The 16,847-nt window shown below is 45.1% G+C and overlaps 1 protein-coding gene across 2 annotated transcripts in view; it reads left to right on the forward strand.

Annotated features, from left to right (window-relative positions):
* Positions 1–16,847, forward strand: part of ATPSCKMT (ATP synthase c subunit lysine N-methyltransferase) — a 334,726-nt gene that overhangs the window by 244,443 nt on the left and 73,436 nt on the right. Inside the window, exon 8 of one of the 2 annotated variants that reach the window (XR_006206496.1) lies at positions 3,800–4,127. The gene's annotated coding sequence lies outside the window, so the exon portion shown is untranslated. The remainder of the gene's footprint in view (positions 1–3,799; positions 4,128–16,847) is intronic. The other variant, XR_006206497.1, reaches the window with a different exon arrangement.

The following is a 16,847-nucleotide window of genomic DNA, read 5'->3' on the forward strand; positions in this document are numbered from 1 at the left end:
CATGGGGAAGGGAAGGGGAAAAAATAGTTACAAACAGAAAGGGAGGGAGGCAAATCATAAGAGACTCTTAAATACAGAGAACAAACTGAGGGTGGATGGTGGGGGTGGGGGAGAGGGGAAAGTGGGTGATGGGCATTGAGGGGGGCACTCGTTGGGATGAGCACTGGGCGTTGTTTGAAAGTGATGAACCACGGGAATCTACCCCAAAAGTCAATAGCACACTTTACACACTGTATGTTAGCCAATTGGACAATAAATTACATTTAAAAAAACTTAATGGAGGGGTGCCTGGGTGGCACAGTCGGTTAAGAGTCCGACTTCGGCTCAGGTCACGATCTCACAGTTCGTGAGTTCGAGCGGCGTCGGGCTCAGTCCTGACAGCTCAGAGCCTGGAGCCTGCTTTGGCTGCTGTGTCTCCCTCTCTCTCTCTGCGCCTCCCCCACTCACTCTCTCTCTCTCCCTCTGTCTCTCTGCCTCTCAAAAATAAAGACACGTAATAAAAAAAATTTAGGAAAAAACTTAATGGGATTCATTTTCAGAGAAATGAAGTTTCTGGACGTTGTGTATTTTGGTGTGGGCATTTGCCACTGTAGACACTTCACACACACACACACACGCACGCACACACACACACACACCGTCACTGGGAACTTGTGTTAATTGGTGATGCAAACCCAAACTATCCCACAGAGAACTGAGTACATTCCAAACCTTCCAGACACTCTAAGCACACGTTTTACATCATTTCATTAAATTCGGGCCTACCCACTCAGCGCTGTAGTTTTGTTAGCCTGACGGTTATTTCTAAGGTCCCTTTTGTTCTGCATTCAGATTGTCTTCAGTAAGTGTGCTATTTAGGTTTTGCAAAGCAGAACCATCGGTCTTGCTACGATGCTGTTCCATTGGGCACTGTGTGCAGCACCAAACTGATTGCAAATCCAGTTTTAACATCTCAAGGACGTGAGGGCTGGGAAATATTTTCTCCTGCCACTTGGGTTTGGGCAGAACAAGATAATTTCTTGCCCTCTGCTCCATGCTGCATTATTAAACAGGCTGTTGTTAGCAGAGGCTTTGTTAGAGTGTGAATGGTGTGTGCGTGCGTGTGGATGGTGTGCGTGTGGGTGCGTGTGGGGGGGAGGGGTGGAAGGAGACACCAGGCTCAGATACGAAGGCTGACTACCGTATGAAGTTGCTACGATTTACAGCGTCCTATCTCAACAGCTATGTCTGATGAGGATGTGGCTGGGATTCTGCTTCTGTAAATGTTGGATATTTGGATATTTGCTTATTCTCCTTTAGCATGACTTAAAACTCCTAGAAACGATCCTACCGCTTCCTGGCCGTTCAAGGGCAGCGGTCTCCAGGTGACTGTGGCGGCCAGTGTGGTAAAATGGCCTGTGTTAAACATACATTTTACATCGTGGGTAACGAGACCTGCCCAGGTAACCGACTGCGTACCTTTCACTCAGGCTCACCTGAACGGAGAGCTGGTCAGGGCTGTTCCGTGACGGTGAGCGGGCTGTGGCTTCTCACTCGGGGCTTTTTGTCGCCCCTGTGGGCGCCTCTGGGTGGAGCCCTGCAGCCCAGGGCACGTTCACGGAGGCCTCGCTGTGGAATGTCACCGTGGCTTACAGTAAAAGCGGGCTCCTTGGAATTACCGGGGTTGTTGATCCATCCCGGATTGACCTGGTGTTGACACAACCATCCAAGCATGGAGTGATCTCGAAGACCACCGGAACGGATGGCATTCGTCCTTGTGACAGATCGTCGGGAAAATGAAAGACTCTGGTGTAGCGTCATTTTCCGTCACCTTTGGATCACTTGCAAATCTGCCCCAGGCAGGCATCTCGGGAGCTGTCTGAAAAATTGCAGTTGCACACTCAACAGCACGCGACCGTCCTGCGGAGCCCTGGTCCTCAGGGACGGGCCGTTGTAGAGTGTGGCTCTCCTGGTCCTCCCTGGGGGCAGAAGGACTTCGGGGAGACGAACTCTCAGAGAAATGCCTCACCTGTGTCAAAGTCACAAAGAGAAATGAATGCCTGTTTCCTCTTCCTTAATCTCTCCGTACTCATTCGGTCATTACTGCAGGAACGACAGTGAGTTATAGGGACACAAGAACACTGTTTTTCCGGGAACCCACCAGAGAATTTTCTTAAAATGTAAGATCATCTATTCTCTAATATAGCCTCTGGAAATGGAACAGCGTGTGCATTTAGGTGTATGGTTTATCGTTATTTTATCCTAGCAGGTGTTGACTGAGGATCCACCCTGTACCAGGTTCTTTTCTAGGTACTGAGATCAGAGCCTTGAACACAGGAGAGTGTGAGGTCCTAGCCTCACTCTGCTGACATTCTAGAAGGGAGAGAGATGGTAAAAAAGCAAAACATGAACGATAGAATCACCCTCAGCATAGACGCCAGGAGGAAAAGGAAAGGAGGAGTAGCTGAGAGCGAGGGGGGCCCTCCTGTGGACGGGGCCAGGGACAGGCTCCCCAGCACGGAGAGATGTGAGCCCTTCTGAGCGTCCCGAGGGAGAAGCGTGGCAGGTGCTTGGCGAGGAGCGCCGGGGCCCGCGGAGGCACGTGCTTGGCTCCCGAGCTCGTTATTCTTTTCAAATCCCAACCTGTAGTGAGTAGATCTCCTCCTCTTTGTCAGCTCCCAGGCAGCCTTTGGAGAAAATGCCCCTGAAGTTTCAAATCTTGACCTCAGTGTTCCTTGTCCTGCTTGTACCCAAGGACGGAAAGGTCTCGGGCGAAATTTTGTCTTAGCTTCTTTTGAAATGAAAGAAGGCAGTAAAACTCACGTCTTGGCCCACGATCCTGGTCTGTGACCCCACGCGTGACTTGCACTGGCTGCGTGGGGAGAAGCCCCGGACCCTCCAGGGTCACTCTTCTTCTATTAAATGGGGGGAGTTGTTTGAGAGGGATTTTTAGGTCCCCAAGAATTATGTGCGTCTCCCCACGTGGCCACCGTGGGTCTCCCCACGTGAGCCTGGGCGCCCCTCCCCACGTGAGTCGGCGTGTGCCTCTCGACGCGAACCGTGTGCAGTTTCCACGTGCGCCTCTGCTCTCTTTTTGCCGCCTTGTGTGCACTCCCCACGTAAGCTTCTGTACATTCTCTCGCAATCTCATGTGCACTGCTCACGGTGTCTGTGGATGCTTACAGGTCCTCTCTCCGGTTAAGCCCCGGTGTAGTCCCCTCTTACCGGATTATGGCCTTTTCCTCCTGCAGGCCTGTGCGTATTCTTACCTTGCAAATCTTGAAGGCCTGTAACTGTGATTGCTGGGGTCCCAAGGCCTGCGGGAGCCCAAGAGGTGCACTGCCTTTAATGGTTCTTCTCTAGGACTTCCATCCAAGTAAGATAGCCTCGGGCCTGGAGACCAGGGGTTGACCATGGGGATCATCCATGGACAGTGCATTCCTGGGCCCACAGTGGGCCTTCTCGCTGGTTCCTCTTGGAACCTGCACAGCTCCACGAGGCCATGTAAGCACGGGACTACAGGAGAGGGAGCCCTCCCATCCCCTGACTTGGCCCACGGTGGGTGTTCACTAAATTCTGCTGCTGAGAATGACCCTGAGTTTGCTGCGTCACACATAGCTCTGAAGTGTTCTTCGCCGGACGATGGTATCTGGCCAAGAGTTAGAGGTGGTTGAGGGTTAGTTACGCCCCCCAAACTCTCCTACTAGTTTGTAGTGAAAGCAAGTCTCAGGCTAGACTCACCACCTACAGAAAGCAGCCAGGAACAGGTCATATGACGTATGGTATGAGCCTGATAAAGTCTCTGTCTCTATCCTTCCAGGTGACTCTTGCCCATCTTGCCGGAAGGCTCAGTGACACGTGTGTGAAAGTTCTCCTGCGACAGAGCACTGCCGTCCTACCAGGCTTCCGGCACCCAGGCTTCAGCCCTCTGACTCGGCTGCTGCAAGTAGGACCTTTTAGGGTTAAGCCTTGGTGCTGTCTCTACAGGTGGGGGCTCAGGCCACGAATACATTCTTCCAACTCAAAGGCATTTTGCAGACGTGAGAGATGATTAGGAGTCTCTCTCCCTTTACAGACGCACAGATGTTAACATTGTAGTGACTCAAAAGAAGTCCCATTTTCTGACAACCTTCTTTTCAAAAACATAGGTAAGCTGAGTTGTAAGAATATGCTTTCCTCTCACTCACTCACCCTCCCTGGAGACTCTCTAGTTACTTTCCTTAATGACTGAAATGTGTTATGATTGAAAATGTCAGTCATCCTAACCTGAGTGAGAGGCGGGTTCTCTTTTTGGACCATATCTGGTGGGTCGCTGTGGGAAGGATGATTGAGAAGAATATAGATGAGAAAGTGTGTCCACGGAAGTGAGTGGGGGGGGGGTTTGCAGTAGAATCAGCATGCTTCCTGGAAGTGGAGGCAGGTTTTGGGTGGGAGGCCCTGGGCTTAGCGTGTTACCTTTCCCCCGTGGCGCTCACCCCTGCAGGACGGTGGGTGTACAGAGCTTGCAAAGTGGAAAAGGAGGCGCAGCCTATGTTAAAGAGAAAATGACCCCCGAGTAGAGACAGCACTAATGATCTATCTGAGAATTCCCGGGGGGGGGGGCATGCTCACCACCAGGCCTCAGTTCTGCTGAGAGCCAGAGCCAGAGTCGGAGTCAGAGAGTCAGAGGGAGAGAGAGAGAGAATCCCAAGCAGGTTCCACACTCAGGGTGGAGCCTGGTGCGGGGCTCAATCCCATGACCCTGGGATCGTGACCTGAGCCACAACCAAGAGTCAGACGCTCAGCCGACGGAGCCACCTGGGTGCCCCAGGTTACTCTTCTTCTTGAGCAGTGACTTTCATCTCTTCCCCGGAAGTGGCTTCTGTTGGGGGGCCCTGCCCAGATCCCCAGGCTGCTATGGCATGCAGTGGGCGAGAGCCACTGAGCTAGTGGGAAGCTCAGTGAGATCTCACTGAGCGAGAGCCAGCACCTAGTGGGAAGCTGGGCAGCCTGTGGAAGCTGGAAGAGGCAAAACCAGAAGGAAGGCAGCCTTGCCATCCCCTTGGTTTTAGCCCAGAGTGGTGCATCTTGGACAGAACCACAAGAAAATGAATTTTGTTGTCTTGAGCCACTGTGCTTGTGGCAATTTGTTAGAGCAGCAACAGGAATGAGAAGAGACAACAGTATAAGAATTGAGGACACATATGGGGCAGTGGTGATTTGCCCAGGCTTAGGGTGGAGGGAGAAGAGCCTGGTCTGTGGATCCCAAGGCCAAGAAGCCTGCGTCTGCCTTAAGGTGGTGCCCCTGGGGAGCTGGGCAGGCCCTGCAGGGGAGTGGCTGCAGGGTGGGATCTGGGCACTGGGACTTTGGGCTACCCTGTCTCGCAAGTCAGAGACCCGAGATCAGAAGGGGGTCTCAGCCATGTCTTGTACTTGAAAAGTCCTGCACTAGACCCAGGGCCCTCTTCTCCAATCCCAGTTTGCAGTAGCCCCTCCATCTAGTGCCACAAGACAGAAATCTAGAAAGTACTCTCTCTGCAGCCCCTCTTCATGGATGGATCCACATGCCTAGTCCCTCCAAATATATTAATTCCGCCTGGCTCTGACCTTCCTCTTTGATTTCATCTGCTGTTGTCTTCACGGCCACTTCTGTTTGTCGCAAAGACCAAATTGATGGTCACATTAGGGTTTGTATTTTTCTTGTTGTGGGGCCTTCTTTCTCTTGGCTTGCTCCTGTTTGTTTCTTGGGTTTGCACTCACATGTCACTCTCTAGGGAGACCTTCCCTGACCCAGAGCCCTTGCAAAGTGTTGTTCTCTATCACATCTCCTGGTTTTTATTCAAGTCAGAGTTGGTTAAGGTCAAGTCAGAGTTGTTATCTGAAATCATCTTGTTTGTTGAGTTTTGTGCACATTGTCATTCTTTCTTGAGAATGGGCAGGATCGTGACCGCCTTGTTCACTGCTGGGTCCTGCATGACCAGAATGGCATCAGGCACGTAGTAGGTGCTTTATATCCTAAGCATTTCTAGAGTCTTTGTAATATTCCATCTCCAGCTCCATCACCGATGCTCTCACTTGGGTTGACAGTGGGAAAAGCTTCATAAAATAACGAACCTTGAATTATGTTCTCTCTTGAATCTGCCAGAGTACTTATTTTTCAAGCTGGCTTGTAAGGAGAAAGCTAAGTCCCGGAGAGTCTGGGGCTTTCCAAATACGGGGAGAACCCACAAGCGTGGGGCAATTAATAGAAGGTTGAGGAATTGATTCGTAAATTAAATACACGAATTCCGTATCCTACGACAAACACGTTCGATGGATTTAATGAACAATGTACTATTTCACCTGCTTTGAGCTCTTCACGTGCTTTCACCCTGAAGACTGCATTCCTGGGAAGTTGAATAAGACATGTATTTTGGGAGTGAGTTATTTTGGGAAGCTTCTTACGTCCTCTTAGTAAATATCACAAGGGACCGATTCAACATGGGTTTAGATTTGGATGAAACATCTCCCCTCCACCTTCACACGGTTCCTTCTTCGCTACGCCCCAATGGTGGAGAATGCAAATATTTCCTATCAACTGCGACTGCTGCCTACGATTCTTACTACTACTGCTCTTACAACTACTACAACGGTTACTATCCCTACACTTGCAGTTGCAACGACTACCACTTGTGCAATTCCTCCGCCTCCTCTCTACCGCTGGCGATGACTCACAGAGCTCTTCCCTCGTTCGTGAGCTTCTTCCCTTCCAAGGTCCACCTTCATTTCTTTTGTGGGTAGAGTATCTTTCCTTACTCGTGCGCGTCTTAAACTTTTAGTTTTAGAATAATTCTGGAGGCACAGAAATTTGGTGAAAAATATGCAGGGAGGCCCCATGCACCTCCACTCAGTTTCCCCTAATGGCAGCCTCCCACATAACTTTAGTGAAATATCAAAATGAGGAAGTCAACATTGGGGGTTTCTTGGAATGTTGATAAAGGCCAACTCAATCTCCCTCCCTCCCTTCCCCATATATATATGTACATACATACATACACACATACATGGGAGGGAGATGTATCTGTATCTATATCAGTAATGGAAAATAATAGGTCAACGTGTTAGAAGTCTAAAGTCTTTGGGCTCGACTGTAATTTCTTTGTTCTTTGTTTAGGGTTTTTTTTTGGTTGTTTCTAGGTGTTATTTATAATATCGGATGTTGTAGTAGCTCATGCCATTTTCTAACATAAAGCCTTGAAATGGTACATTGTAGTGAGACAAACTTTTCAATATGGCAATATTTTATTAATATGAAGAGACCGAAGTAAAATACAGTTTTGTCTAACTGCAAGCGTATTGCTGTTTGCTGGGAAGGGCTCCTCTCTTTCTCTCTCAGTAGGGAACCAGCACCACAGCCTGTGGTGTGGGGCTCAGGTGAGGAATTTCTAGGTAGCAGCAATGTTATTTATACGCTGGAGGCACTTAGGTGGAATTTCTTTCTTTTTTTTTTTTTTAAATGTTTATTTATTTTTGAGAGAGAGAGAGACAGAGAGAGAGAGAGAGAGAGAGAGAGAGTGTGTGTGTGTGAGGGGGTAGGGGCAGAGAGAGAAGGAGATACAGAATTCAAAGCAGGCTCCAGGCTTCATGCTGTCAGCATAGAGCCCGATGCGGGCCTCGAACCCATGAACCACGAGATCATGACCCGAGCCAAAGTCGGACACTTAACCACCTGAGTCCCCCAGGCGCCCCACTTGGGTGGAATTTCCTGTGGGGCGTTCCCCTGGAAGTCAGCAAAGTTAGGTTTAGCTTCATCCGTGCAGAATAACCGTGGACAAAGGGCCTCACAAGACCCCTTTCAAGCTTCATGAATTTCTACTGCAGTTTTCCTGGCATAAGGCTAGGCCCGAAATACTGGTTTGGCCATTCTGCCCGCTCCAGCAATCTGGTTAGAGCTTCCAATAGGGAGCACTGTCCTTTCTTCATTCTTCATATATTTTCTCCCCGACAATCATGTTACTTCGCTTTGGAGACCAGGTGTGGGGAACAGGAGGCATGCAACCTTCACATAAAGTTTATCATTCAGGAGCAAGAGATCCAGTGAGCACAAATTGGAAGGGTGCTGAAAAGGGCCCTCCTAACACAGGGCTCATGCGGTCGACCTGAGGATTAGAAAGAGTTGAGCTAGTTAATTTGCTACTCGCTTGTTCTTACCCAGGGCTGCCCTTCACAGCAAAAATGCCAATGCTCCAGTCCCGCCAAGACTGATTACATCCTAATCTGCAGGAGGTGAGGCATAGGCATCAGCCTTCCAAAAAAGTTCAGGTACATAGTCAGGGTTGACAAACACTGACCGAAGTCCTGAAAACAATATATCCTGGATGAAATAAACTATGTTCCGTTTGAATTCTTTTATTGAGGATTGGACTGTGTAAATTGTGTGATGTCCAGCGTGAAGGAGAGATCAGGAATGGAGAAGACGTGTCTGTTCCCTGGGATGTGGGTCAAGGGGAGCAACAGGGCTCATTCTGGCAGGCGGTGCCGGACAAGTAGCAAAGTCGGTGTAGAGGGCAAGGCTCACGGTCAGGCGGAGTTGAAGCTCCAGGCAGCCTATGCTTTCCAGGTGAGGCCCTCTGTCAGCAGACGGAGGTTGAGGAGTAGGACTCCTTTGGTCAGGAGGCTTGACGTAGTCTCCAGGTAAGCTGGATTCAGGAAGTGGGGTGTCATGGTAAGGATGAAAAGACACACAATATGGGTGACCTCCCACTTTCCCCACTTTCCATGCAACATGGCACTTCCCCCTCTAAGCTGGGATGGAATTGCAGATCTCTTCGGTCTCTTGGAGGCCACTCTCAAGTGATCGGGAAGGAGGGGAAAATAGGATTGGGAATTAGCAGCCCCCAGATCTTGGGCTTCATCTCGTGGGAGGCAAGACTGCATTCTGGATGCCCAGTAAGACTGAGGCTCCTTCTTGGAATTTTCCGCTATGGCTGCCCCATTGGGGTGGACTTGGTTTGTGGGAACGGCCCACTGGGGGAGATCCTGCTCAGAGAAGTCAAAGAAGGGCGTGGGGGTGGTGCTCACAGCCCCCCACCCCCAACACTTCCTTGGAAGCCCCACACTACTGTGAGTGGTGGCATTCATGCTCCGTAATTGGCTTTAATAATTTAAACCATAATCTTACCATTCGTCTCTTCTGTCTTCTTTCTAATCAAGTTTCACACTATCATGAATTAAAAAAAAAAAAAAAAGATCATAAAACGCCATAACACAGAAGCGAGAATACTGACACTGGGCCCGTTTAAAGTGGCCTCTACGAGACTTGACACCACTCAAGTGAGCGGGTCTCCTGTAATCACAATTCTCTACGCTCCCCAGCCCTGCTAGAAGCCACTCATTAATAATGGATAGAAAATATAAAGGTTGGTTTTCCTGCCTTACATTCATCACAGAGATGTATAGTAAACGCAGCAAGATTGCATTGCTAAACTTGAACTCATCTTAAATCAAAGTGACCTTTAAATTATCCTTCAAACTAACCCCCCCACCCCCACCCCCGGTCTTCATCCCCAAATAACTATTGGTACATAGACCAACTTTTGTTAATGACGTATTAAATTAGATTAACTTTGCTTGAGCTCAGGCTGAAATGTTAGAAAATAGCTTTTATTGCACACTGTAGGTGAAATCTTGTGTAATGCATTATATTAATATGCCGTTTGATGCTCCAGCTGAGATAAGGAAACGGAATTATGTTGGAGAATGGAAATCACAGTGCAATCTCACACTGGACCAAGTCATCAAAACTAAAGGCTAAATTCCTACATTACACAACCAGAGAAGAAGAAGTGCCATAGACAGAAGCCGTGATCCTTAGCTTTCCTGGGAATATCTCCTGTAGTTTGTTTGGTCTTCAGAGACAGTGATCTTCTCTAGTGTTGCTCTTCCTCAGTGGCCTTTCGGACCTTCTCACATTTTCTGGGTCCCTATGTTTTGGCCGTTGAGTTTTGCTGTGTTTCTGGTCTTTGAGCTGGAAGCGCAGGTACAGAATCATGGGAAAGCCCTGATCCATCACTTGAACCCAAACCAGAATCTGGGCTAATTTAGGATCATAGGACCACTACATAACGGGCAACTGCAGTGCCTTATGATATGGAGACCATGGAAGCTTTCTTCCCCCTTGTTCTTCCAGCCAGGTCCCCCCAGGTCTCCTCCTCTGGGGCTCAGTAACTTGGAAGAATAATGTCTGATACAATACATGCCCCTGTGTGCAACTACAAGAATCCTAAGAAATGCTCTCAGAGATGCTGGAGGTCACTGTTGATCCTCTGGAAAAGTGACCAGGTAAAGGGAACTCGAGACGGTCTCGTATACACAAAACAAGCCTCCGAAAATGTTAGCTAATGGTTGCTGTCACCCCTGAGAAGTTGTTATAGAGCTGTGTGTTCAGACCTTAGAAGACAAGATCCTCATATTTGCAGAATTGAATAGATGAATTAGGAGAATGATCCACATATTCTGTATGTTTTATATGTTTGTTATGGGTTGAATTGTGTCATGATTGTCAGTAAATTGAAAAATACAAATGTTTAAGTTCTAATGTTCAGCACCTTCGAATGTGACTTAATTTGGAAGTAAGGTCATTGCAAATGTAATTGGTTACACTAAGAAGAGGTCATTAGGTGGGCCCAACATGACTGGTGTTCTTATAAAAAGGGAAATTTGTCATACAGAGAGAATGCCATGTGAACTTGAAGACAGCCAGCTGAATGGCCATATGAACTTGAAGATGAGCTAAGCAGAGAGGCCTGGAACAGATTCTCCTTCACAGCCCTCAAAAGGAGGCAAACCTGCCGACACATTGATCTTGGCCTTTCCAGCTTCCAGATCTGTGAGACAATAAATTTCTGCTGTGTAAGTCACCAAGACTGTGATACTTTGTTATAGCAGCCCTGGAAAACAAATAAAATATTATATGGAGAGGAAAAAAGGAAGGAAAAAATAAGAAAAAATGAAATAAGAAAGTAAACATTTATAGGACATACCAGTCTCATGTCATCTGAGAAAGTATCTACTGCAAGGCAAACATTTAATTCTAATTTTACAGGAAAAAAAAACAAAAAAACAAAAAGAGGCTTAGACTTTACATGAAGTGCCCAAGTTTGCATCATTTGGAAATTGTAGAACCAAAATCCAAACTATTTGCCATATAACACATCCTATATGAGGAATAAACACTTTCTAGTTAACTTCAAAAAAGACCAGGAAACTTGTCCCACAAGAGGAAGGTTTCAATCAGTTCAAGTTATGGATCTTTGGATTCTAAGAAATAGAGACCCACCCTGGTTCAACAGAAAGAATGGTATTGGGCTTCTCCTTGCTTTAGTGACAGTGTCAGGAAAAATCTCATGAAACCCAAGGAAGGAAATATCCCTGGGGTCAGCTGAACCTGGAGGGGTAACTGAAGACTCAGAAATGAAGGTCCAGCCATCACCCACCATCTCTCATGGCTGCATATTTTCTCTCTTCTCAGATTCTGTCCATCATGGCTTTGCTGGTGGCTAGAGTCCAGTGTTGTCCCTAAGATCCCTGCCTGTTCATGTTCATGCTCTTGTGTAATCCCCTGTCCTTGTGTGAGATAATAAATGTGGGCAGTTTTAAGCCACTGAATTTGTGGTGATTTATTATGCCAAAATCTCTGTTTTCAACATCTTCTATTTTCTTGTCTTGAACTTGGTTCTATATAGCTGCTTTGGTACTAATGGCTCAGCTGTTAGCTGGAACACCTACCGGAGGTTCTAACTTCACTCTGTCACAGTCCCTTTTTTCCCTTTTAAATAGACTTTAATTCTTAGAGCAGTTTTAGGTTTATAGAAAAATTGAGCAGAAAATAATGAGTTCCCATATACCCCTTCCCCCCGACATGCCCAGCCTCCCCTACCATCAACATCCCACACCAGAGTGATACATTTGTTACAACTGATAACCCACATGACACATCACTATCACTCAAACATCATGGTTTGCGTGAGGGTTAACTCTTGACATCATACATTCTGTGGGTTTTGACAAATGTATAATGAATGACCTGTATTTACCATAATAGTGTCATACAGAGTATTTTCACTGCTCTAAAAATCATCTGTGCTTCTTTTATGCATCTTTGTCTCCCACCCTAACCCCCAGAAAACACTGATCTTTTCACAGTCTCCATAGTTGCGCTTTTTCCAGGATGTCATAGAGTTGGAATCATACAGTAGGTAACCTTTTCGGCCTGACTTCTTGCACCTAGTAGTGTGCATTTAAGGCTCCTTCATGTCTCTCCATGGCTTGATAGCTCATTTATTTTTAGTGCTGAATAATATTCTATTGTTTGGATATACCATAGTTTATTTATCACTTCACTCACTGAAGGCTTCTTGGTTGCTGTTGCTTTCAAGTTTTGGCGATGATGAATAAAGACGCCATAAACATCTGTGTGCACATAAGTGTGGACATAAGTTTTCAGCTCATTTGGGTAAATACCAAGGAGTGTAGGTGCTAGATTGTATGGTGAAAGTATGTTTAGCTCTGTAAGAAACTGTCAAACATCTTCCAAAGTTGCTGTACCATTTTGCATTTCTGCCAGCAGTGAATGAGAGTTCGTGTTCCTCCACATCCTCAAAAGCATTGGGTGGTGTCGTCAGCATTCTGGATTTGGGCCATTCTAATAGGTGTGTAGTCACATCTCATTATTGTTTTAATTTTCAGTTTCGTAAGGACATACGACGTGGATCATCTTTTCATATGCTTGTTTGTAATCTGTGTGTCTTTGGTGAGGTGTCCAGGTTTTTGCCCATTTTTGAATCTGATTGTTCATTTTCTTATCGTTGAGTTTTAAGAGTTCTTTGTATATTTTGCATAAGAGTTATTTATCAGGTTGTCTTTTGCAAATATTTTCTTTCAGTCTTGGGCTTTTCTTCTCATTCTCTTGACTGTGGTTTCCACAGGGAAGAAGTTTTTTGTTTTTGTTTTTTAATTTGAACGAAGTCCAGCTTATTAATTTATTGTTTCATGGTGCTGGTGTCGGTGTCTTTGGTGTCTTACCTAAAAAGTCATCACTTATGCCCAAGGTCATCTAGATTTTGTCTTGTTATCCCATAAGAGTCTTACAGTTTTATATGTATTTATTTATTTATTTTTAAATGTTTATTTATTTTTGAGAGAGACAGAGTGCGGGCAGGGGAGGGGCAGAGAGAGAGGGAGAGAGAATCTGAAGCAGGCTCCGTGTTGTCAGTGCAAAGCCTGGTGCCGGGCTTGAACTCACAAATCATGGTATCCTGACCTGAGCCAAAGTCGGACACTTAACCAACTGAGCCCACGCAGGCACCCCAGCATTCTATATTTAGATCTATGATTAATTCTGAGTTAATTTTGGTGAAGGGTTTAAGGTCTGTGTCTAAGTTTTTGTTTTTTTTTTTTTTTTCTTTTTTGCATGTGGTTGTCCAGTTGTTCCAGCACCGTTTGTTGAGAGGCCATCCATTCTCCATCGTATCACTGGTGCTCCTTTGTCAAAGATTAACTGACTGTATTTATATGGGTCTATTTCTGATCTCTTTATTCTGTTCTATTGATCTGCCTAGTTTGCTGATGCAATACTGTCTTGATTACTGTAGCTTTATAGAAATCCGTGATGTTGGATATTTTTACTCCTCTGACCTTGTTCTCTATCTGTATTGTGTTGGTTATTCTGAGTCTTTCCACCCTTCGTGGAAATTTTAGAATAAATTTGCCAATACCTACAAAACAAGTTATTGGGATATCTGTGGGGATTACACTGAATCTATAGATCAAGTTGGGGAAAACTGACATCTCTACAATATTGAGCTTTTCTATCCATGAATATGGAAAATTTCTCCATATATTTAGTTCTTTGATTTTTTTTGTTGTTGGAGTTTTATGATTTTGTCCAGATAAATCTTGTACGCTCAGGCCATGTCATCTGCAAACAAAGGCAGTTTTATTTCTTCCTTCCCCATCTATTATCTTTTAGTAACTTTTTTTCTTATTGCATTAGCCAGGACCGGCATATGATATTGAAAGGGAATGGTGTGAGAGGACATCCTTGCCTTGTTCATGATCTTAGTGGGAAAACTAGTTTCTCACTAGTAAGTATGATGTTAGCTGTAAGATTTTATAGACGTTGTTTCTTCAGTTGAGGAATTTGCCCTCTATTCCCAGTTTTCTGGGAGTTCTTACCATGAATGGGTATTGGATTTTGTCAAATTCTTTTTCCTCATGTATTGATACAACCATGTGATTTATTTTCTTTAGCCTGTCAATATTATGGAATTGATTTTCAAATGTTAAACCAGACTTGTATACTTGGGATAAATCCCACGTTGTCATGGTGTATAATTTTTTTGAAAAGTTGTTAAATTTGATTTGCTAATATTGTGTTGAGGATTTTTGCATCTGTGTTCATGGGAGATATATAGTCATTAGTTTTCTTTTCTTATAAAGTCTTTGTCTGGTTTTGTTATTAAGGTAATGCTGGCGTCATAGAATGAGTTAAGAGGCTTCTATCGTTCTCTATCTTCTGAAAGAGATTGTAGAGAATTAGTACATTTTCTCTCCGAAATGTTTGGTAAAACTCACCAGTGAACCTATCTGAGCCTGGTTCTTCCTGTTTGGAAGGTTATTTAATTATTGATTCAATATCTTTAATAGATACGGGCCTTTTCAGATTGTCGGTTTTTCCTTGTGTGAGTTTTGGCAGATTGTGTCTTTTAAGAAATTGGTCCATTTCATATAGGTTTTCAAATTTGTGGGCATAGAGTTGTTCATAGTATCCCTTTATTATCGTTTTAATGTCCATGTAATCTGTTATGTTCCCTCTTTCATTTCTAATATTAGTAATTTGCGTCTTCTCTATTTTTTTATTTTATTTTTTTTAGTTAGCCTGGCTAGAGAATTATTGATTTTTTTTTTTTTATCTTTTCAAAGAACCAACCTTCGGTTTCATTACCTTTCTAATTAGTTTCCTCTCTTCAATTTTATTGATTTCTGCTCTAATTTTTATTATTTCTTTTCTTTTGCTTACGTGGATTTACTTTGCTCTTCCTTTTCTGCTTTTCTAAGGCAGAAGTCTAGATGATCAGTTTTAGATCTCTCTTCTTTTCGAAGACATACTTTCAATGCCATAAATTTCCCTCCAGGCACTGCTTTCACTAAATCCCACAGGTTTTGGTAAGTTGTATTTTAATTTTCAAAATATTTAAAAATTTCTCTTGCCATGTCTTCTTTATGTACAAGCGTGTTGTTTCATGCCAAGTGTTTGAAGATTTTCCAGCTGTCAGCGACCTCTGGTTTTAGTTCCGTCATGGTCCAAGAGAAGGCACTGTGGGATTTCCACTCTTTTAAACGTGTCTAATGGCCCCGAATGTAGTTGACGTTGCTGCTGTTGTTGTTGTTGTTGTCGTTCAGCTTTTTACTTGTTGAGATGGAGTTGTGACTTCCAAGCTCCTTACATGTCGGGTTAGAAAGCAGAAGTTGAAATTTGATAAGGAAGCATCGTATTGGTTTCTGGCCAGCCAAGCAGTAACACGTTAGGCAGTAATGAGTCTAACACGTCGTCTGGAACAGCAGTTGCTACCCTCAGTTCATCTATACCTAGGTAGCATCCAGTCACATAATAAACTTACGAGTAAGAAATTTATCAAAGAGATTTTACAACCTCACAGATCATTGGTAAGTCTACAGAGGAGAGCATGGTATTCGATGACAGCGAATTTAAGAGCCGTTCAACTCTGTGGGGGGTTCCCCAGGTGTTAGCTGTGACGTCTTGGCACGCCGGTGATATCTGGGAGACAGAGGTAACACCAAGTAGCAATGGGAGATGAACAGGAACGAAATCTTGCAGTCCAGCGAGTGCACCAGTTCTGAAATCCTTTCATGCAGTTCAGGTCTGCTGGGTTGGACTCGGGAAGATGATAAATAGGCCGGTGCAGGTGCAATTACCCGGTGGTCAGTTAAAGCAAAAAAACCCTGGGGGAAATAAGTGAGGGACCATCTATCATATGCGGCACCTGCCAAAGCCATTTTTCTAGGCTAGTTGTACTTTTCTTTGATTCTCCAGAAAACGAATAGAACAATTTGATTTGCAGTCTCCCTGCCTCACTGTGGTCTACACCCACATCACTTCATGCTTGCGTAATTGAGATTGTTTTCCCACGATCGCCCAGCTTTCTTTCCCCCTCCCACTTCATTCTTACCGCAGGAAAATGTGTTCCCTAAAATACCCCATTTATCGCGTACACTCCCTTTTAAAAAGTTTCCAATGGCCCCCATTACATCCAGGACCAAGTATAGATGCTAGCCGATACTCCAGATCTTCCAAGTGTTTACACTAGAGACTCGTCGATAATTTTTTCTCACTCTTTCCTGGCCCCCACTTTCATCTCTGGCCATATTGTTGTGCATATGAGCAAATGCCCTTTTCTGTGTCTGTGTCTTTGCCTGTTCCCTCTCTTTATTCAGGTGGATACTCTCCTCTCTGCCTAAACAAACTCTGTTTAATTCCATCGTGGTCCGAGATAAGGTGCTGTGTGATTTCCACTCTCTTAAAGGTGTTATGGTGTGTCTAATGCTTCAAGTCCTGCTGGAATCATCTCCTCTGAGAACATGTTTTTTTTGACCATTTCAATCCCCAGTGTCTCTGTGAAACAATAAGAAACATACATGTTGGTCTCTACCCCTGTTTGTACACAGAGCTCCTAAAACCCTTGTAAATAGAGGTACTAGGAGAATCTTTTTTTTCTTTTAACTGCTTATTTACTTTTGAGAGAGAGAGACAGAGCATGAATGGGGGAGGAGCAGAGAGAGGGGGGCACACAATCCAAAGCAGGCTCTAGGCCCTGAGCTGTCAGCACAGA

The sequence above is a fragment of the Panthera leo genome, chromosome A1 (genome assembly GCF_018350215.1).
Source record: "Panthera leo isolate Ple1 chromosome A1, P.leo_Ple1_pat1.1, whole genome shotgun sequence".
Lineage (NCBI taxonomy): Eukaryota > Metazoa > Chordata > Mammalia > Carnivora > Felidae > Panthera > Panthera leo.